The following is a 22513-nucleotide window of genomic DNA, read 5'->3' as shown; positions in this document are numbered from 1 at the left end:
GGATGATCTCAGGGAGGCTCTCAGCTGTGGAATTCCCTATCAGCAGAGACAGGGTAAGACAAAGCATTGCTATCCTTGTGGCTCAATGTTAGACCTATTTCTTCAGCCACATGAGAATGGGAAGAATTAACCAGCCCATGTTTCTCCTAGAAACAAACCTTAAGTATAATTATCACCTAAAGAAGTCGTATAAATAAGGGAAAAGTGCAGAATATGACCACCTGAAACTGAAATGCTGCTGTTCTTCATGTGTATATGAGGGCTGAATACTACAATGATGGGTGCATTAGAAAGGTATAGTGCAGATGGAGAGATAGGTTTGGAATTGCACATCCCACAGGTGGGTTATTGAAAGGACTCTCCTATGGAAGAATAAGAAGGGCTTATGAATTGCAGAATAGGATGCTTTATAGAATATAAAAACTGCAAACCATACTTTTCCTGCATGCTGGGTTTTCAGATTAGAAGGATATTTGCTCCTAATGAAATGCTGCATTCTTAAATGTAGCACCTTGCTCATATTAATCTGAATGTATTTACTGTACTTTACAGTTTTTAAACATGATTTTGATAAAGTCTTGGTGTGCACGGCTCTCTTTTGTGTGTTCTTCTTTTTGTCTGTACTGAGTATTTCTTTCACTATACAATATCTGTGGGATGGACAAAAACTATTATAGTGCCAACTAGTTCTTTTCACTATATTTTTTCTTCTTTTACTAAATCAGACAATTGTTCAGCTCCTTATTTTGCGGTCAAAGTATTGTTCTTATAACAGTTTGTCTTTTATCAGATATTTTGTAAAGAGCATTTTATAGTATATGTATAGGGTCAAATCTGGCTTTTTAAAGTGAAAGCCACTCAAAAAGTTGGCACTAACATATATACCATACAGTTGCAATAATTGAAACACAAGGTCAGTGTGGTATCAGGCTAGGTGTGTGCCTAGGTGTGAATGGAGGTTTGGGTTATGAATAGGAAATAAACATATCTATATGCATAATTTGCTTTATGAGGCGCATTGGATGGTATGTATAGAAATATAGTGCATGAGGCATTTCAAGTAGTATACCCTTATTCTGGGTTTTAGGCACACTGCACCAGCTTTTCCCCAAGTCATGACTCTTCTCACTGCTAAGAGCTCTTATTCATTTAGTACTTGTGGGCTTGACTCTGTTCTTTATACTTTACTTGAAATAACCTAGAAAGATAGTACACAGAATATGGAAAATGAAACCATCATTAATCTACCCCATTGCAGCAAGAGTACAAAGAAATTGTAGTCAAATAGTTTCCCAAATATAAAATTATTTTTGGAACCAATAGAGATTATACATGAGGTTTCTATAGGGGCTTTTTGCAGCAAAAAACAAGTCATAAAAAGCTACATCTTTTGTCAGAGAGATGGTGAGAGCAAGATAGTGTGGGAGAGTCTTATGAGACCCAAAATAGTTTTTCAATGAAACAAGCAAAACATGATTCTGTATCCAAGAACAGTGTAGTGAGTAAAGCCACCATTATCAAGTTATAAAATGAATATCACATTGCAAGATGAGTTCTGCTGTCCTGTTGCCTTGAATATATTTCTTCCAATAAAGGAAAATGTTGAGGCTTCTTGCAGCCAGACTTCCAGGTATGAAAATTTATCAACCCTCCAGCTGGTATATTAAGAACTACTAAGGACCAAAAGGCTGTCTAAGGGTCAAGTACAATGCCCTTAGCCAAAATATGATGAAGAGTTTCCTCCATTCCTAGTGCACTGGCTCACCTTGGTCCCTCCTAGTCTCTGTCTTGGACACATGGTAGTCTAGTCTCCTGCGGGCTGTAATACTTTGGTCTAATTTCAGTTGTTGGTTTTGGTGTGTAGGTGCTGGATGGTGTTGGTGGCCTATGATATATAAGAGATCAGACTAGATGATCTGGCCCTCCCTTCTGGCCTTAAACCCTACAATTCTATGAGTTCTGATGGAGTGTTGCATCCTGTGTGGAAAGCATCATAAAAACATTTAACATTAGTTGCCTTCTTTGCCTTGCTTTAATTGGACAGGTAGAAAGATAAAGAGACGACATTTACCTCCAAATTGATGTGCAGTTCATTTTAAGAGAGAAATTCTCCTCTGTGCAAAAAGCCATCAAAATGGGTGTTGCATAGGCTTTTTGCTAGCTTTGTGTCCGGGGTGAATTTCACTTTATGTATAAATGTGATCTGCTACTGCACTCTTACTATTTTTGTGTGTGTATATGCCTGAACGATTCTCACTCCTGAGCTGGTCACATAGGATCTGGATAAGTCAGGACATGAATTCTTTATCAGATTTGAGTTGTATAATATGTATGCATCTATAACACCAGTATGTAATGCAAGTGTATATATAAAGTCTACATACATATGATATAGAGTTTTTATTAAAATCTATCATTTATATATTTCTATAATGGTAGATCTTTTTCTCAACTGTTTGTGAGCCCCAGGATATGCAATATCTATTCATTTGTGCAGGGCTACACTCTGATGAAACACTGATAAAAATGAAAATGCTGCTAAGAAATGTGGGCCCCCAGGATAGTGGGAAGCAGCCATTTCAGAGTATAATACACTTTTTTATCTAATAAATTGACTTCTCCTTTACCTTTTTTTAAAAAAATAAATCCTCTGTAAAACATCAACAAAGAACATGAAATCTGTGTACACACAGTGCACTGCAGAGAATGCCAAAAGGTAAAACTTTATGTAACTGGGATGGAATATTAAATATTTAAGATGTAGGGAAATAATTCAAAGAAAAGTCCTATTTCATATTATACATACTAAAGTTGTCCACTGTGCTCGACAATGCTCCTTGTTAAAAAAAAACAAAAAAAAACCCACAGAAATTCTGCCTTACTTTTAAAATCATAGACATGAGAGACAGGAAAGACCTGTTAGGTCTCCGACATACTGAATCCAGATCTCATGTCTTTGATGGTTACTGGGAGGGTGCTAGCTTTTTCTTGGGATGAGGTCCTTCAAGATATTCCACCACAGAATGAAAACTTCTCCAGCTCTTTAAAAGCTTAGAAAAATCTTTGACACAAATTGTAAGTGAAGTGAGTTAACCATTCTTTGTAATATGGCAATTAAAAATTTAAAAACATTATCAATGCACAATTAATGGTAAAACATTCTATTGCATGGTTTTCACTACTACAGCTGATGCTACAGATCCCCACATAAAGTACTTTTTCAGGATGTAGTCCTGTAGGTGCTGAGTGCCCTCAGCTTCCATAGACACTTATGTTACTTGAGGACAATTGGCATGTTGCAGGATTAAACCTTTAATGTGCAATGTTTTTACTGGGTATGGGAGGAGCTGTGGTATATTGTTTCCATTTACAGTGCATTTGCTGTATTTCTGCTGGGTTAGGTTCTTCACAGTTTAACATTTTGTAGTGTAGATTTTATGGTGTGAATGATGTATGGTTTTCACAATGGGTTCTTCCTACTGAAAAGGATGTTAATAACTGCTAGTGTTTCATTCTTCAGATTTAGCTAGGCTCTTGTTTTCATTGGTCATTTATAGGCTTTAATAAAGGATAACAGAGAATTTTCCTAGTTGTATGATCACAGAGACTAAAAAAGCAGAATTTTACTTGAACTACCTTCAGTTCCATAGCCATCATAATCATTTTTCTGTTTGTTTAGACATTTAAACTTTCCCTCATTCCTACAAGGGCTTTTCTCGTACCCAAGATTGAACAGACAATAACATATTAAAGGTAAATGTTTCTCTTTATAGAAATAACAGTAAATTAGGAGAGTAAAAGGTTTTATTTCTTTGTCATTTTTCAGTGTTTTTTATTTCAAGAGGCAGCCAGTTTTAGATCTTTGTTTTCATCAAGTAGAAAGCAATTTCATTGGTAAATGCTTCTTTTTACTTATAGCAAAAACAGTGGTGCTGGCTGAGCAAAAGTAAATGAATTATTATTACTTATTATTTGTCTTGGAAGAGCAAGAAGTTGATAAGGAAGACTTTCTTTTACTTTACTGCAATATTTTTCTATCAGTTTTGTGGAAAAAAACACTAAATACCAAGGAAATAAATGTTTTTGGCAGAATTTTATGGCAAATAAACAACAGAAAATAATGCTCTCTCCTCATTGGCATCACAAGTGCACTTCTTGGTGAATAGAAAATGCAATGGGTTGAAGTTTGATCCTACTGGGGATAGACCATATGCAAAACGTAAACAATACATGCTGTTTGTAACATGATGGCTGTTACTGCTTGCTGAGAAGTTGGTCTATTTTCAGTTACCTTCGCGTTCCTCTGCTTTTGTCTGATCTGACTACTTTACAAGTATATGTACAAAGTCAAGCTTAAAAATTACAGGTTGTGTAATACAGAAAATGGAACAATCGCCTTTGCTTAGTCAAAATTGTTCTTCTTCAGTCATCATGTGGTACCTTATTTTTTAAAAAAGATGGAGTGTTGAATGATGAGTTCTGGGCTTGTGGTTAATCATTTTCTCCTACAAGAGCAAGGAAACACAGGACTTTTTATTTCATGTTATTAGCTGGGCTATCACTGGGCTGCTCTGTGATTATAGGTCTTTTCCCTTTGCCTCATCAGTTTATGTCATAATGGAAATAACATGGTAGTGCTGAAGGAAGCAACTAGTCATAGGGATGGGATGGGAATGGTAGTGAAATACTGTAGGAAGAAACTATTCAGACATCCTGCCCCACTTAGCAGATACCTTCTTTATTCTGCTGCACATTAGGGTTGAGGAGGGAACAGAGAGAGAGAGAGAGAGCACTATTATTCCTTTGCAGCACAGCAGTGTATGCACAAGTTTGAATACTGTTAGAAGGAAGACAGTATTTTGTATTAAATATATAACCTGATCCTGCAAACTGTTAGTCACATGAGCAGGCTACCGAAGTCAATGGGACTGCTTGCATGAGTGAACGTGCAAGGTCGTCATTGTCTTATTTTGATTACTTATTATATGTATTTTTGTAGCATTTAAGAGTCCCATTAATGGGCCACGAACCTGCTGGTAGGCACTCTACAAACAAATAATAAAAAGGCAGTCCCTGCCCCAAAGATGCCATCTTTTATTACTGGTATGTCATAAAAACTTCTTCCTCCAAAATGCTATCTTCCTGGTGTAGAAATTGCGGAAGGAATTAAATCTGGGGAAGGTTGCAGGTCTACGGAATACACAGTTTATGCAGGTTTAGGAAGTCCCTTCACCCATGGCACTCTTAAAACATGTTGCAGTGACTACTTTGTCTGGTATCCTGCATTCCAAAAAGAGGGACAACCACAAAGAAGGCCACCCAGACCTACAGCACGGCCTTCACCAGGGTCCCAATTCAAGAAAGTATTTAAAGACATGCTTACGTCCGTTAATGGGTGCTTGTATGAGGATTTAGCCAGCCAGCCAGAGTAAACTAACACTTTAAAATCTAAATCCAAACAAGAGGTTGAGAGGCAGAGACTTACATACTTGAAATGTTTAGTCCTGTGTAGCTCATAATAATTAGGTAATTGCCTTGCCTGGAGCCTGAAAAAATGTGGGTGGAGTGCTTAAGGGTGAAGCCTATATAGCCTGTGAAGTATGAAGGGTAGCCATGTTAGTCTGTATCCAGAAAAACAACAAGGAGTCTGGTGGCACCTTAAAGACTAACAGATTTATTTGGGCATAAGCTTTCATGGGTAAAAAACCCACTTCTTCAGATGCATGGAGTGAAAATTACAGATGCAGGCATTATACTGACACATGAAGAGAAGGGAGTTACCTCACAAGTGGAGAACCAGTGTTGACAGGGCCAATTCAATCAGGGTGGATGTAATCCACTCTCAATTATTGATGACGAGGTGTCAATTGCAGGAGAGGGAAAGTTGTAGGCTTCTAACAGTATTCAGGAGGTTTTAGCTGAGGGCTGTATGTGATGGCCAGTGGTGTTCTGTTGTTTTCCTTGTTGGGCCTGTCTTATAGTAAGTGACTTCTGGGTACTCTTCTCGCTCTGTCAGTCTGTTTCCTCTCTTTTTTACCCACAAAAGCATATTCCCAATAAATCTGTTAGTCTTTAAGGTGCCGCCGGACTCCTTGTTGTTTTTATATAGTCACTATATTCCATTATTAATGTCCTGAGCCAAGTCACAGGTTTGACTCCAGCTGTAGCTGGGTAGTGACTAAAAGTTGTGAGCATTTGTTGGCTGTTTGGTGGCATGTGAGAAAGCTACAAATGATTTTATGAGCAACTCAGGTATGGGGAGTGAGGATCTTTTGGAGAGAGAGGACTAAGAAAAAGATTGGCCTGGCGGAGCTAAATCTCCAGTTCCAGGAAATCATTAAGGCCAAGGGTAGAAGGAAGGAAAGGAACTGGCAAGTCCTTCGAGGAGATGGAAATGAAAAAGAGTTGGCAGAAGCAAGGTAAGGGACTGGTAATTCTTTGGAAGAGCCAGAAGCAGTCTGGTAATAGTTCTAAGATATAGGTTCATATATAGGTGCTGGAATTGGGAATGCGGGGGGTGCGGCAGCACCCCTGGCTTGAAGTGGTTTCCATCATATACAGGATTTGCAGTCTGGTCAATGGCCCTCAGGATTCCACTATAAAAATTGTTCCAGCACCACTGGATTCAGAAAATAGGCAATAAACCTGGAATTTAATGGTTCCTGGACTGATTAACACACCCAAGAGACTTCACCTCCTAAATATGTATCTAGCAAAAGCCCTTCAACAAGGGATGATTTTTGAAGCAGTTTTTATAACATATTTGATTCTGAACTGGCAAGAGGTGGAATTAAGACTGTATGTTTATTTTTCCCAACAGTTGCTACAACAATAGATTTGAACTATTAATACAGGTACCAGTTGCTATATGGCTGTGTAAACCATCACTATAGGAATAATCACATACTATTTGTACGGGAATGTAAATATGTTCTAGTGCACACATATTCACTAGCATCTAGTGGTCTGTAAATGGTGGTGTTCTGCTGACTTTTAGGAACTTAGCAGCCTCAAGGGACCAAATGTTGGCAGCAGATTTTTTTTTCTTGTGATTGTGTAGTTGTATAGAAAAGGCTCAGCATGAACATCTATGGGAAGACTAGAGTAATAATAGGGTGCTATGGAAATTCAAGGGAAGGGAGTGGAAAAGAAATGAAAAGTCGGGGGGAGGGGATACCTGGCAGGGGCTTGGGAAAAATAATAATCAAGACTAGTAGTCACCAAGTGGTACTCTTGGGCTGTTTTGAACCTGAAAATCAAAAGAATAAGTTGTCTGGAGATTGACCATTCAAAGAAACTTAAAAGCAGGCAAGAAATATCCCAAACCAACTTGAGATGTGACACAAAAGTGCACTTCATTCATTTATTATCATCTTTAAAGTGTCCAACTGCAAAACACGAGTCAATTCTAAATAGACAGCAAAACAGAGATCTGCCAGTCCAAATACACATTATCAAAGCAGTTTGCTAGCAGCACAATACAAAATCTCCAGGCTTTTTGCAAGTTTTTAAAGAACAGGTATCAAGTACTCCTGGATAGTTGCCTAAATTGCCATTTGCATTGTATCTTTTGGTGCTAAACTCCTCTGACTGATTTGAACAATTCCTTGTAGTTCCTCAAACTGACCTTTTGCCTTCTGGATCACCTGATACAGACGTATTATAGAACCAAAATCTTGTTTTCCTCCACCTCATTTTAATTATTCCCTAGTTTTTCATCAGTGTCTCAAAAAGAGAGAAGAGTTTGAGGTGAAATGGTCGGGTGTCTTCACACCTTCTCACCTCTCACTTTTACTATTTGGATGTTTCTCACAGGACTGAATTTACAAAGGTATGGCTAATGAGGCCTCCCCATCTGTTGATCACATCGTGTCCCTCTCTTTTACCCTTCACCTTTTATAGCTTTGCCATTTCCATGCTGAAACCTCTTTTGCAGAAAGAAAAGGAGTATTTGTTAGTCTCTAAGGTGCCACAAGAACTCATTTTCTTTTTGCGGATGCAGACTAACATGGCTGCTACTCTGAAACCGCTCTTTTGCAGAGAGGCTCTGAATTCTCTTCCCATTAACTGGTGCTCCAGTATTTACCTACCTCTGAACATCCTGACTTAAATCTCAGCAGTCCTGTTGCTCTAATGTGGTACGTTTGTGTTTGATTTTCTTGCTTTTAATAGAGACAGATCTGATTGCATATAATGTGGAAACTCTAACACAAGTGAACTAGAGGTAGGTCAAACTAAACCCTGGATCAGAACACGCTGGAGCTTTGGGAGTGTTCCATAGTTAAACCTTGATCTGGATTTTGCAAATGAGCCCATCTTTATGATGGGCAAAATGAAAACCGTAGATCCAAACTACTGAGAACATTCCCTTGTTCAAAATTCAGATCTGTTCCAGACAACTGGAAAAGGGCAAATATAGTGCCAATCTATAAAAAGGGAAATAAGGACAACCTGGGGAATTACAGATCAGTCAGCTTAATTTCTGTACCCGGAAAGATAATGGAGCAAATAATTAAGCAATCAATTTGCAAACATCTAGAAGATAATAAGGTGATAAGTAACAGTCAGCATGGATTTGTCAAGAACAAACTCTGTCAAACCAACCTGAAAGCTTTCTTTGACAGCAAGCTTCATGGATGGGGGGAAGTGGTAGACCTGGTATATCTTGACTTTAGTAAGGCTTTTGATACTGTCTCTCATGACCTTCTCATAAACAATCTAGGGAAATTCAACCTAGATGGAGCTACTATAACGTGGGTGCACAACTGGTTGGAAAACTGTTCCCAGAGAGTATTTATCAGTGGTTCACAGTCATGCTAGACGGCGTAACAGGTGGGGTCTGGCAGGTATCAGTTCTGGGTCCTGTTCTGTTCAATATCTTCATCAATGTTTTAGATCAGGGTGGGCAAACTACGGCCTGCAGGCTGGATGCAGCCCATCAGGGCTTTGGATCCGGCCCGAGGGATTGCCACCACCCGTGGCACCATGGGGCTAAGGCAGGCTCTCAGAAGCGGCCAGCACCATATCCCTGTGGCCCCTGGGAGAGGGGGTGCAGAGGGCTCTGCGTGCTGCCCTCGCCTGCAGGCACCGCCCCCCGCAGCTCCCATTGGCCGAGAATGGGGAACTTCAGCCAATGGGAGCTTCAGGGGAGGTACCCGCAGGTGAAGGCAGAGCGCGGAGCCCTCTGCGCCTGGGAGCCACAGGGACACGGTGCTGCTTCAGGGAGTGGCGCGGGGCCAGGGCACGCAGGCAGGGAGCCTGCCTGAGCCCTGCTTTGTGCCACTGGCACCCTGGAGCCGCTTGAGGTAAGCGGTGCCGGGCTGGAGCCTGCACTCCAAACCCCTCCTGCACCCCGCACCCCAACCCTCTGCCCCAGCCCTAGCCCTATATTCATGGCCCTGCATGCAATTTCCCCACCCAGATGTGGCCCTCGGGCCAAAAGTTTGCCCACCCTGATTTAGATAATGGTAGAGAGATTACTCTTATAAGGTTTGTGGATTACACCAAGCTGGGAGGGGTTGCAAGTGCTTTGGAGGATAGGATTAAAATTCAAAATGTTCTGGACAACCTGGAGAAAGCCAGTCCACCGCTTGTTCAGAGAAAGGCCCTGGCAGGCTGGACCGGTTTGTTTACCTGCCTTGTCAGCAGGTTTGGCCGATCGCGGCTCCCACTGGCTGCGGTTCGCTGCTCCAGGCCAATGGGGGCTGCGGGAAGGGCGGCCAGCATGTCCCTTGGCCCACGCCGCTTCCCGCAGCCCCCGTTGGCCTGGAGCGGCGAACCGTGGCCAGTGGGAGCCGTGATTGGCCTGCGGATGCGGCAGGTAAACAAACCGGTCCGGCCTGCCAGGGGCTTTCCCTGAACAAGCGGTGGACTGGCTTTGAGAACCACTGGTCTAGATAATACTTTGTCCTGCCATGAATGGAGGGGACTGGACTAGATCACCTCTTGAGGTCCCTTTCAGTCCAGTGATTCTATGTTTTCACTTGAGCCTGTCTCGAAAAGAAGCAGATTAGCACCACTGGTTTCCGTGGGAGATGAACTGACATATCTCTGAGTACAAAATTTGACCCACTGAGTACATTTGTTGGAATTATCAAACAGTTGCACATTCAAACAAATGCTCTGAGTGTGCTTTTTATTTGAATGTTCTCACACTAATATAGGAGTGTTTATGCATTTATTTGAATGTATAATCCTTGAAATTAAGTCCAGCTGTGTTTATTTCAAATGTGTGATGCTCCAGATATAGCTTTGCTTCTGTATGCCTATATCTGAGCATTGCTTGTGTACGTCTACATCCAAGCATTGCTTCTCAGTGCATTGTTAAAAAGTTAATAGAGTAGAGCATACACCATCTTCAGATGTGCATAACTTTATTTTTAATCAATATTTATTTTAAAATCTCCAAGCACCACTCTTAAGGGAGGAATAAAGTCCATGCCATGTTTGAAGTGTAAGAAAAGTTTTTTTGGTTATTGAAGTGTAACCCTCTGGTCAGTGTTTATGTGTCCCCCTCTGTGTTTATTCCACAGAGGATTTGAGTGTCGTACACCCTCTAACAACAGCCCCTGGTTCTTCAGCATTGCTCTCACAATAGAAGCAATAATACCCTTAAAATTTATGGTCAGATTCCCATACTGGTAAAGAAGAAATATAAATCCAGAAAACACTGACTGAGCTTGCGCTAAAAAGTTAATCACTAACTCTTAGGAGAGTTTGGCTCGCATACAGGCAGGTTTTGTTGCTGAAAACATAGGTGCCATCTACACTAGGACAGTGTTAAACAAAGTTCCCACCATTTGTAACAGTGGTTCAGTTCCAACAGTGTTAACAACACAGGGATCTGATCACAGACAGGGAGCCCTAGCTATCACAATTTTAAGGACCGTGTCATCTTACCCTGCATTGGCATCTGGAGGCCCAGTGTTAACATCTGTGGTCAATTTTTGAAAAATGCCCCTAATATAGGCAGGGCCATATAGTGTGGAAGTTCTTACACTTGGAAAATAGAATCCTATCTGGAGTGGTATCTTTCATTCTTACATTTGTACAACACTGTCCATCCCAAAGGCACCCTTATCATTTTACAAACCATAGCTCTGATCCTGCCAGGGCTCTGCTTGGACAGACACTTGTGCCTATGTGGAGTTCCATTGATTTCAGTGCAGGTGCAAATGTCTGCTTCTGCATTACATTTTGCAGGATCCTGGCCTATATATATATATATATATATATATATATAAATTATTTCACCAACAGCATCCATGAAATGCAGCCACTTCTAGAGGTGTTGCAGTTTAGCTTTATAGAAAAACTACACAACAGTTCAGGTGGGAAGTAAAGAAGAATACCATATCCAACTGAAACCACGAGAGGAAGTAAGGAAGTCAGGATATAAATGCCCAGATTGGTGGTCAGGACACCGAAGTGTAATATCCCTATTCTTGGAAAAAAAAATCCAACGAGATCTTTAATAGACACAAATGTTGAGGACTCAGATATTGTTGTTCTTCCAGAAGATACCAGGTCTAGTGCAGAGTGAGACCTGCCTTGGGTATTGTTTCCAGTAGTGATGGCAGGTCTACACCTAAACATTAGACTGACCTGTTAAATTTTTTTTTTGATGTCCTGTGTGATCTAGTTAGGTTGACCTAACCCCCTACTAGATACAGCTAGGGCCATGGAAGAATTCTTCTGGCTACTGCCTTTTGGAAGGTGGATTAACTACACTGACAGAAAAGCCCTTCCCTCAGTGTACATTATGGTGCTACAGTGTCACTGTAGCCGCTGTGGTATAGACATAGCCTCAGAGGGAGGAATGTCTGCTACAGTAATGCATCACCAATATCATTTCTTTGCAATGCAGTTTTTAGGGTGCACATAAGATTTGATAATTAACCTTAAAGGGTTTTCTCAACCACTCTTGTTGCTTTTCCATCTCCGTTCACCAGCTGTGCTCTGCCAGTTGTTAAGCACTCCATACATGTGGTTACTATTCTGAGGATTTAGAGGCTTGAGCTCATCTATTTCTCTTTGTTTATGATAAAGAGGAAATGTAGCCCTAGATAAAAAAGGCAGACTGGCTGAGTACCTGGGAAAGTGCAAAGTATAATGATTTCCTAGAACTAAAACCTTTTCGTGTTTTCAAATGGAAAGCAGTACATCATTTCCTAATACAATAAGCATAAGATTTTTCACAGGTTTTAGAAAACACACACATGGCTTGTGTACCAGAATTAAATAGTAGTGCAGGATTTTGATCAGTGACAGATGGTTGGGCTGCTCCAGCACAGCTGGCCTTACATGATATAACACCTTGAGCAAGCCTCAGTTCTGCACCTATCCCATGATTTTTATTTCAATCCTTGAAAAATTTCCTTTGGTATCTCTGCTTAAATGTGCTTAATCAGAGAATAGAAGTCGGCTAGTAGATGGAGTAAAGGATACAGATTTGACATTCATGATGTATTTTAAAAGCATGCGAAGTTTCCAAGTGGGGTGGGACTGCATGTAGGTATAGGAATGAGCTTCTGCAGAAGTAGAGAGCTAACACTGATGCTTCTCTCATAATGTAGTATATAACTCAAAGGACGGGTTTGCTTTCAATATGGTCCATAAAAGGAAGCCTGGGAGTAAAGCTGATACAAGTGTGAAGACACAAACAATGTAGATATGTCATGTTTTAATGACACATTAGAAACAAGAGGGTGACCAAGGATGGGGCAGGCCCATTACTCAATGAGGGAGCAAAGACAATAACAGAAAATGTGGAAATGGCGGAAGCGCTCTTTGACTTTTTTTGTTTCAGTTTTCACCTAAAAGGCTAGTAGCAATTGCACGTCTAACATAGTGAGCGCCAGTGAAAATGAGGTAGGATTTGAGCCTAAAATAAGGAAAGAACAAGTTAAAAATTACTTAGATACATTAGAGGTCTTCAAGTCAAAAGGGCCTGATGAAATACATCCTCAAATACTCAAGTAGCTGACTGTGCAGATATCTGAGCCATTAGCGATTATCTTCAAAAACTCATGGAAGATGTGGGAGATTCCAGAGTACTGGAAGAGGGCAAATATAGTGCCAATCTATAAAAGGGGAATAAGGCAACCCAGGGATTTACAGACCAGTCAGCTTAACTTCTGAACCTGGAAAGATAATGGAGCAAATAATCAAGAAATAAATTTTCAAATATCTAGTAGATAATAAAGTGATAAGTAAGGCTGCAAGTCTGTCATGGAGGTCACAGATTATGTGACTTTCTGGGACCTCTTTGACTTCTGCAGCCAGCAGGTGCGACTGACCCCGGAGCTGACCAAGCAGCTCTGGTGGCCCTGGGGCTATGTGCACTGCCCCCACCGAGCCGCAGCAGCGGTCCCTGGCTGCCCCCCCACCTCCAGCAGCAGCTGCAGGAGTCCCGGACCACCCCTTGCCAGCAGCGGCGGAGAAGGTTCTGGGCTGCCCCTTGCTAGCAGCAGCAGCAGTAGTCCCAGGCTGCCCTCCCACCCCGAGCACCAGCGGGCATTCAGGAGCCTTCCCCCCGAGCACTAGTGGGTGCCCTGGAGCCTCCCCCAGCACCAGTGGGCACCCCAGAGGTCTCCCCCAGAACCAGCAGGTGTCCCGGAGGCCCTCCCCCAGTACCAGCAGGTGCCCCAGAGCCCCCAGCACCAGTGCGCGCCCAAGAGTCCCTCTGAGCACCAGCATGTACACCAGCGGGTGCCCCTGAGGCCCCTCCCCAGCACCAGCGGGTGCCCCCAGGCCTCCCCGCCACGAGTACCAGCAGGTTCCACGGAGCCCGCAGCACCAGTGGGCACCCCAGAGCCCCCTGTCCAGAGCAGCAGATCTGCCCCTGGAGCCTCCCAGAGCACCCAGATTTACTCAGGGGTATTTAGTACAGGTCATGGACAGGTCACAGGCCGTGAATTTTTGTTTATTGCTTGTGACCTGTCCATGACTTTTACTAAAAATGACTAAATCGTAGCCTTAGTGATAAGTGATAGTCAACATGGATTTGTCAAGAAGAAATCATGTCAGACCAATCTAATAGCTTTCTTTGACAGGGTAACAAAGGGATGGGGGGGAAGCCGTAGATGTGATATATCTTGACTTTAGTAAGCTTGTGATACTGTCTCTCATGACCTTCTCATAAAAAAACTGGGGAAATGCAACCTAGATGGAGCTACTATAAGGTGGGTAATAACTGGTTGAAAAATAGTTCCCAGAGAATAGTTATCAGTGGTTCACAATCAACCTGGAGGAGCATATTTAGTGGGGTCCCGCAGGGATTGGTCCTGGTTCTGTTCAATGTCTTCATTAATGATTCAGATAATAGCATAGAGAGTAAATGTATACAGTTTGTGGACACTACCAAGCTGGAAGGGGTTGCAAGTGCTTTGGAGTATAGGATTAAAACTCAAAATGATCTAGATAAACTGGAGAAGTAAATAGGATGAAATTCAATAAGGACAAATGCAAAGTACTCCACTTAAGAAGGAACAACCAATTTCACACATACAAAATGGGAAATGATTGCCTAGGAAGGAGTACTGCAGAAAGGCATCTGGGAGTTATAGTGGATCACAAGCTAAATATGGGTCAACAGTAGCACACTGTTGCAAAAAAAAGCAAACATCATTCTGGGATGTATCAGCAGGAGTCTTGTGAGCATGACACAAGAAGTAATTCTTCCACTCTACTCCATGCTGATTAAGCCTCAACTGGAGAATTGTGTCCAGTTCTGAGTGCCACATTTTAGGAAAGATGTGGACAAATTGGAGAAAGTCCAGACGAGAGCAACAAAAATTATTAAAGGTCTAGAAAACATGACCTATGAGGGAAGATTGAAAAAATTGGGTTTGTTTAGTCTGGAGAAGAGAAGACTGAGGGAGGACGTGAGAACAGTTTTCAAGTACATAAAATGTTACAAGGAGGAGAAGGAAAAATTGTTCTCCTTAACCTCCAAGGATAGGACAAGAAGCAATGGGCTTAAATTGCAGCAAGGGAGGTTTAGGCTGGATATTAGGAAAAACTTCCTGTCAGGTTAGGTGAGCACAAATTGCCTAGGGAGGTTGTGGAATCTCCGTCATTGGAGGTGTTTAAGAACAAGTTACAAAAACACCTTTTATGAATGGGCTAGTTATTACTTAGTCCTACCTTGAGTGCAGGGGACTGAACTGGATGATCTGCTGAGGTCGCTTTCAGCTCTACACATGTAATATTCTATGATCTGAAGCATGGTCATGCAGTGTAACATCTAACAGTGGTACTGGCACAGCCAGGTTTCATATTATCCTGTCTTCATATAGCTTACCAATAGAAGTATATTGTGTCTCTAAAGTGATTCCCAAAGTATGATTTTAAGAAACTTGTGCAGCTCAGGTGAGGACAAACTGCTGGTTGAAAATCAGGGCAGGGAATGTTTCATTGACCCAAAGATAGAAGCTGATGTTGTGACTGTTCATAGATGTCTGTTTCTGGGGAAAGATTGAGAGAAGTTCAGTTAGATAAGAAACTGACTGGATCCCTGAAATATTCCCTGTGAACATTTTGGATGGTGAGAATCAAAACAAGTCATTTTTTTTAAGTCATCCTGTTTTTCCACATCAGGAATGAACAAATTGTTTGAAGAGGTCCAACCTATAAGCGAGTGGGTGTAGTTACACCACGAGTGTTAAAGATGGATTTGATAAAAATGTATTCTTCTTCCCCTCAGGGACTGAAGGTTGTCTGCAAGGGCACAGAGATGTATTTACTGGCTGGGAATGAATTCAGCATTTAGGGAATTTGATCTGTCTTGTGACATATGCCATTCCTGGACAAATGACCCATCCAAAGAAACAGTTCATCTGCCAAGGAACTTCACAGATTAGCAGCAATGACTGAATGAGTGTGCAACCGGTACACAAGCTAAGTACTGGCAAAAACTTGAGTTTTCATGAGAGACACAAGCAGAAGGTGGGCACAGTTTAAGCGAAAACATAAATTATGAGAACTGGACTAGTTTAGAGAAAGCCTAATAATATGAAGAGTGAAGAATCTTCATATTATTAGGTAAATGACCAAGTTATGATGAACAGTTAAACAAGCTGCTCATTTAAAAGACTGTGTGTGAGCTGAGAAGTACACAGAAGGTGCTTTGGTTTTGCTTTTCTTCACTGATGGTTTGCTATCAAATAACGTTCTGGATTGTATTGTAACAGTGGGATTTTCAAAAGCATTTAATGTTGGTTTAACTTTGTGTCCACTGAAATAATGGTAAAACTTCCATGGATTTCAATGGCGTAGTGTTAGGTCAATATTGAGTGTTTTGAGAATCCCATCCTAAGTGACTTCAGAGCAGTTATTAAAGTAAAAAATTAAGTGAAAAAGAGCTACTGCAAAGCAATAGGGTCTCTGGAAATAGGAGAGTACCATTTCCTTTGGAGGACAAGGGTGTGGCAATATGGGTTACAATACTTTTGGTGGTGGTGTGTAGGCCTCTTGCTTTGGTGCAGGTTTTACTACACTTAGCACTTTTATGACTAATCTAGCCACTTAAAAGTTCAGGCTGATTTTGTCATTACACAGTTCACCCAGAGTTACACCATTTACTTCTCCTGAACTGCCTGGGCAGTAAGGAATCCAAATCAATAGGACTTCTCCCATCTTAGGTTGCCCCCCTAACAGCATCTATCAACTGTCAGCCTCCCACCTCCACTAACCTTCCCCTACAGTGAAAAGTATCACAGTGATATACTTAACCAAAAGGGATTTTATTAACAAACCACTCAATAGGTTTAATACAATAAAGGCATGAAGGCTGAACCCAAACCCCAAAACAAGAGTATGCAACAAGTATATACAGACCATAAACACAATACTGTATCTGTGCAGGAACCAAGGTGAGCACACTGGCCCAACCAAGAACCCTGAACTCTTGACCAGGAACCATCGCCAGGAACCCAGAGCCACTGCTCATGAACTCGCCGTCAGGAACACCTCTGCCAAGGACAGGATCAGGAATGATGGTAGGTCACACTGGTCTTCTGTCTTCTCCTTCTGTGACCTTCTTCAGTACTAACAGAGCGACCCCTGCTTTCCCCGAGTCCTATAGTACTTACCAGCTAGCCCTGCTTTCCCCGATGAGACTAGGGTTGCCAATTTTGGTTGGACGTATTCCTGGAGATTTAATCACATGACATAATCTTTCATTAAAAATTAATCTTTAATACCTGGAGGCTCCAGGCCAATCCTGGAAGGTTGGCAACCCTAGCTGACACATAAACACAGGCTGCCACTAGCATATAGATTTTCACACTGATTACCTGTCCTTTCCCACTCTTTCTAGTTATTGGGCAGACTTGCCAGCAGTATCCACTCAGATTACAATATCCGTTACTTACACAACCACCTAAAGAATTTCAAACACCAACAAAGCTGTGACTGTCAAATCAGGGACAAGTACTTGGAAAAAGGGCACCAAATTGGAACAAAGGGACAACAAGTAGCCTGTCCAAAATGGAGAACAGAGGAGGGTGAGAATAACTAAAATGGTGATTCACTGCTTACAGTGCTGTGTAATATTAAACACCAGAACATTTTAACTGCAGGCAATTTTTACTCTCCAAGAAGTTTATTCTCAATCCCAATTTGGTTGTGGGTGTGGTCCCTCATATGTATCCACCAATTACTCATGGCACTGCGATTGTTACTGGTCATTACTTCTACCTAAGCAATTATCTTTGATTGGGTAAAGAGGGGGCTCTTTAAATAAAGTGGCCCAATGGGAGCTGCCCTTGCAGCTAGGATTATGGAAGCTTTATGTGTGATGTGTATGAGCAGGGGATCCATGTAGTTCCTTGCAAGGAGGCTGGTTTGGATTCTCAGCCAATTTGGAGGAGCAGTTCTGGCCCAATGCCATGTAGAGGAGGAGGTGGCAGGATGTGTGTGTGTGTATTTCTTGTAGAGTTTGTAGAAGTCACACAGGAAAAGAGACATTGTTTTTTAAAGTAGTAGATTCCTGCAGAAGTGGAGTCCAGTTGAAGAGACACAGGCTATGTCTACAGTACGAAATTAGGTCGAATTTATAGAAGTTGGTTTTGTAGAAAGTGTTTTTATACAGTTGATTGTGTGTGTCCCCACACAAATGCTCTAAGTGCAAGTAATCAGCGGAGTGGGTCCACAGTACCGAGACAGCCGTTGACTTCCGGAGCGTTGCACTGTGGGTGGCTATCCCACAGTTCCCGCAATCTCCGCTGCCCATTTGAATTCTGGGTAGAAATCCCAGTGCCTGATGGGGCTAAAACATTGTCGCGGGTGGTTCTGGGTACATATTGTCAGGCCCCCGTTCCCTCCCTCTCTCTGTGAAAGCAAGGGCAGACAATCATTTTGCGCCTTTTTTCTTGAGTTACCTGTGCAGGCGGCATACCATGGCAAGCATGGAGCCCGCTCAGCTCACTGTCACTGTATGTCTCCTGGGTGCTGGCAGACGTGGTACTGCATTGCTACACAGCAACAGTTTATTGCCTTTTGGCAGCAGACAGTGCAGTATGACTGGTAGCCGTCATTGACGTAGTCCTGGGTGCTCTTTTAACCGGGCGCCTGAGCAAACATGGGAGTGACTCAGCCAGGTCATTTCCCTTGTTTCGTCTCGTGGCGATTCAGTCCCGCACTGTCTTTTAATCTGCAGCTAGCAGAAGATGATGGCCAGTAGTCATACTGCACCGTCTTCTGCCGAGCACCCAGGTGTTGACAATGGCTAGCGGTCGTACTGCACAGTCTGCCGCCAGCAAGATGTATAAAGATAGATGAAGTGGCTCAAAACAAGAAATAGACCAGAATTGTTTTGTATTCATTTTCTCCTCCCTCTCTCCCTCTGTGAAATCAATGGCCTGCTAAACCCAGTTTTGAGTTCTGTCCTTAAGGGGGCCATTCAGTTTCTCGCAAAGCCACCCCCTTTGTTGATTTTTAATTCCCTGTAAGCCAACCCTGTAAGCCATGTCGTCAGTCGCCCCTCCCTCCGTCAGGGCAACGGCAGACAATCGTTCCGCGCCTTTTTCTGTGCAGACGCCATACCACGGCAAGCATGGAGCTCGTTCAGATCACTTTGACAATTAGGAGCACATTAAACACCACAAGCATTATCCAGCAGTATATGCAGCACCAGAACCTGGCAAAGCGATACTGGGCGAGTAGGCGACGTCAGTGTGGTGATGTGAGTGATGAGGACATGGACACAGACTTCTCTCAAAGCATGGGCCCTCGCCATGTGGGCATCATGGTGCTAATGGGGCAGGTTCATGTGGTGGAACGCCGATTCTGGGCTCGGGAAACAAGCACAGACTGGTGGGACCGCATAGTGTTGCAGGTCTGGGACGATTCCCAGTGGTTGCGAAACTTTCACATGCGTAAGGGCGCTTTCATGGAACTTTGTGACTTGCTTTCCCCTGCCCTGAGGCACAAGAATACCAAGATGAGAGCAGCCCTCACAGCTGAGAAGCGAGTGGCAATAGCCCTGTGGAAGCTTGCAACGCCAAACAGCTACTAGTCAGTCGGGAATCAGTTTGGAGTGGGCAAATCTACTGTGGGGGCTGCTGTGATGCAATTGTTTAGCCTGCAGAAGAGAAGAATGAGGGGGGATTTGATAGCTGCTTTCAACTACCTGAAAGGGGGTTCCAAAGAGGATGGCTCTAGACTGTTCTTAATGGTAGCAGATGACAGAACGAGGAGTAATGGTCTCAAGTTGCAGTGGGGGAGGTTTAGATTGGATATTAGGAAAAACTTTTTCACTAAGAGGGTGGTGAAACACTGGAATGCGTTACCTAGGGAGGTGGTAGAATCTCCTTCCTTAGAGGTTTTTAAGGTCAGGCTTGACAAAGCCCTGGCTGGGATGATTTAACTGGGAATTGGTCCTGCTTCGAGCAGGGGGTTGGACTAGATGACCTTCAGGGGTCCCTTCCAACCCTGATATTCTATGATTCTATGATTCTAAGTAGACAACGTAATCAAAGATCTGCTGCTATCAAGGGTAGGGACCCTGGGAAATGTGCAGGTCATAGTGGATGGCTTTGCTGCAATGGGATTCCCTAACCGTGGTGGGGCCATAGATGGAACCCATATCCCTATCTTGGCACCGGAACACTAAGCCAGTGAGTATATAAACCGCAAGGGGTACTTTTCAATAGTGTTGCAAGCACTGGTGGATCACAAGGGACGTTTCACCAACATCAATGTGGGATGGCTGGGAAAGATACATGACACTCGCATCTTCAGGAACTCTGGTCTGTTTCAAAAGCTGCAAGAAGGGACTTTATTCCCAGACCAGACCAGAAAATAACCTTTGGGGATTTTGAAATGCCTATAATTATCCTTGGGGACCCAGCCTACCCCTTAATGCCATGGCTCATGAAGCCATATACAGGCAGCCTGGACAGTAGTCAGGAGCTGTTCAACTACAGGCTGAACAAGTGGAGAATTGTGGTAGGATGTGCATTTGGACATTTAAAAGCACGCTGGTGCAGTTCACTGTCTTGGTTAGACCTCAGCAAAACCAACATTCCCACTGGTATTACTGTTTGCTGTGCATTCCACAATATCTGTGAGAGTAAGGGGAAGACGTTTATGGCGGGGTGGGAGGTTGAGGCAAATCACCTGGCTGCTGGTTACGCGCAGCCAGACACCAGGGCAGTTAAAAGAGCACAGGAGGGCGCGGTGCGCATCAGAGAAGCTTTGAAAACCAGTTTCATGACTGGCCAGGCTACGGTGTGAAAGTTCCGTTTGTTTCTCCTTGATGAAACCCCCCGCCCCTTGGTTTACTCTACTTCCCTGTAAGCTAACCACCCTCTCCTTCTCCCTTCGATCACCACTTGCAGAGGCAATAAAGACAGGTTTCAGAGTAACAGCCGTGTTAGTCTGTATTCGCAAAAAGAAAAGGAGTACTTGTGGCACCTTAGAGACTAACCAATTTATTTGAGCATAAGCTTTTGTGAGCTACAGCTCACTTCATCGGATGCATACTGTGGAAACTGCAGAAGACATTATATACACAGAGACCATGAAACAATACCTCCTCCCACCCCACTCTCCTGCTGGTAATAGCTTATCTAAAGTGATCACTCTCCTTACAATGTGTATGATAATCAAGTTGGGCCATTTCCAGCACAAATCCAGGTTTTCTCACCCCCCCCCCAAACTCACTCTCCTGCTGGTAATAGCCCATCCAAAGTGACCACTCTCTTTACAACGTGTATGAAAATCAAGGTGGGCCATTTCCAGCACAAATCCAGGTTTTCTCACACCCCCCAAACACACACACACACACACACAAACTCACTCTCCTGCTGGTAATAGCTTATCCAAAGTGACCACTCTCCCTACAATGTGCATGATAATCAAGGTGGGCCATTTCCAGCACAAATCCAGGTCTTCTCAACCCCCCCCCCCCCACACACAAACTCACTCTCCTGCTGGTAATAGCTCATCCAAACTGACCACTCTCCTTACAATGTGTATGATAATCAAGGTGGGCCATTTCCAGCATAAATCCAAGTTTAACCAGAACGTCTGGAGGGGGGGGGGTAGGAAAAAACAAGGGGAAATAGGCTACCTTGCATAATGACTTAGCCACTCCCAGTCTCTATTTAAGCCTAAATTAATAGTATCCAATTTGGAAATGAATTCCAATTCAGCAGTTTCTCGCTGGAGTCTGGATTTGAAGTTTTTTTGTTGTAAGATAGCGACCTTCATGTCTGTAATTGCGTGACCAGAGAGATTGAAGTGTTCTCTGACTGGTTAATGAATGTTATAATTCTTGACATCATTGTTGCTTCACATTTATGCATTCTTTATTCATTCATCACATAAATAGGGGGATAACTACCAAGGTAGCCCAGGAGGGGTGGTAGAGGAGAGAAGCACCAGGAGGGGTGGTGGAGGAGGGAAGGACAAGGCCACACAGCAGTTTAAAAGTTTAAAACTTTAAAGCTTATTGAATGCCAGCCTTCTGTTGCTTGGGCAATCCTCTAGGGTGGAGTGGCTGGGTGGCTGGAGGCCCCCGCACCGCGTTCTTGGGCGTCTGGGTGAGGAGGCTATGGAACTTGGGGAGGAGGGCGGTTGGTTACACAGGGGCTGTAACGGTGGTCTGTGCTCCAGCTGCCTTTCCTGCAGCTCAACCATATGCTGGAGCATATTGGTTTGATCCTCCAGCAGCCTCAGCATTGAATCCTGCCTCCTCTCATCACGCTGCCGCCACCTTTCAGCTTCAGCCGTCTCTTCAGCCCACCACCTCTCCTCCTGGTCATTTTGTGCTTTCCTGCACTCTTACATTGTCTGCCTCCACGCATTCGTCTGTGCTCTGTCAGTGTGGGAGGACAGCATGAGCTCAGAGAACATTTCATCACAAGTGCGTTTTTTTCACCTTCTAATCTTCGCTAGCCTCTGGGAAGGAGAAGATCCTGTGATTCTTGAAACAGATGCAGCTGGTGGAGAGAAAAAAAGGGACAGTGGTATTTAAAAAGACAGACACATTTTCTAGAACAATGGG

The 22513-nt window shown here is 43.0% G+C and overlaps 1 long non-coding RNA gene across 12 annotated transcripts in view; it reads left to right on the top strand.

Annotated features, from left to right (window-relative positions):
- The first annotated feature begins 8 nt into the window (after window positions 1-8).
- The window catches only part of LOC140916053 (uncharacterized), an 88151-nt gene continuing 65646 nt past the window's right edge, over window positions 9-22513 (top strand). For 8 of the 12 annotated variants that reach the window (XR_012160394.2, XR_012160393.2, XR_013636185.1 and 5 more), the window contains exons 1-4: window positions 9-53; window positions 3680-3753; window positions 15707-15948; window positions 16867-17000. This is a non-coding gene — a long non-coding RNA (uncharacterized LOC140916053). Of the gene's footprint in view, window positions 54-3679; window positions 3754-15706; window positions 15949-16866; window positions 17001-17320; window positions 17503-22513 lie in introns of those variants that run through there. The other 4 variants (XR_012160402.2, XR_012160395.2, XR_012160401.2 and 1 more) reach the window with 3 other exon arrangements.

The sequence above is a fragment of the Lepidochelys kempii genome, chromosome 8 (genome assembly GCF_965140285.1).
Source record: "Lepidochelys kempii isolate rLepKem1 chromosome 8, rLepKem1.hap1, whole genome shotgun sequence".
Taxonomy (NCBI): domain Eukaryota; kingdom Metazoa; phylum Chordata; order Testudines; family Cheloniidae; genus Lepidochelys; species Lepidochelys kempii.
The sequence above is the reverse complement of the archived record's forward strand: the minus strand, read 5'-3'. Positions and strand labels throughout refer to the sequence as shown.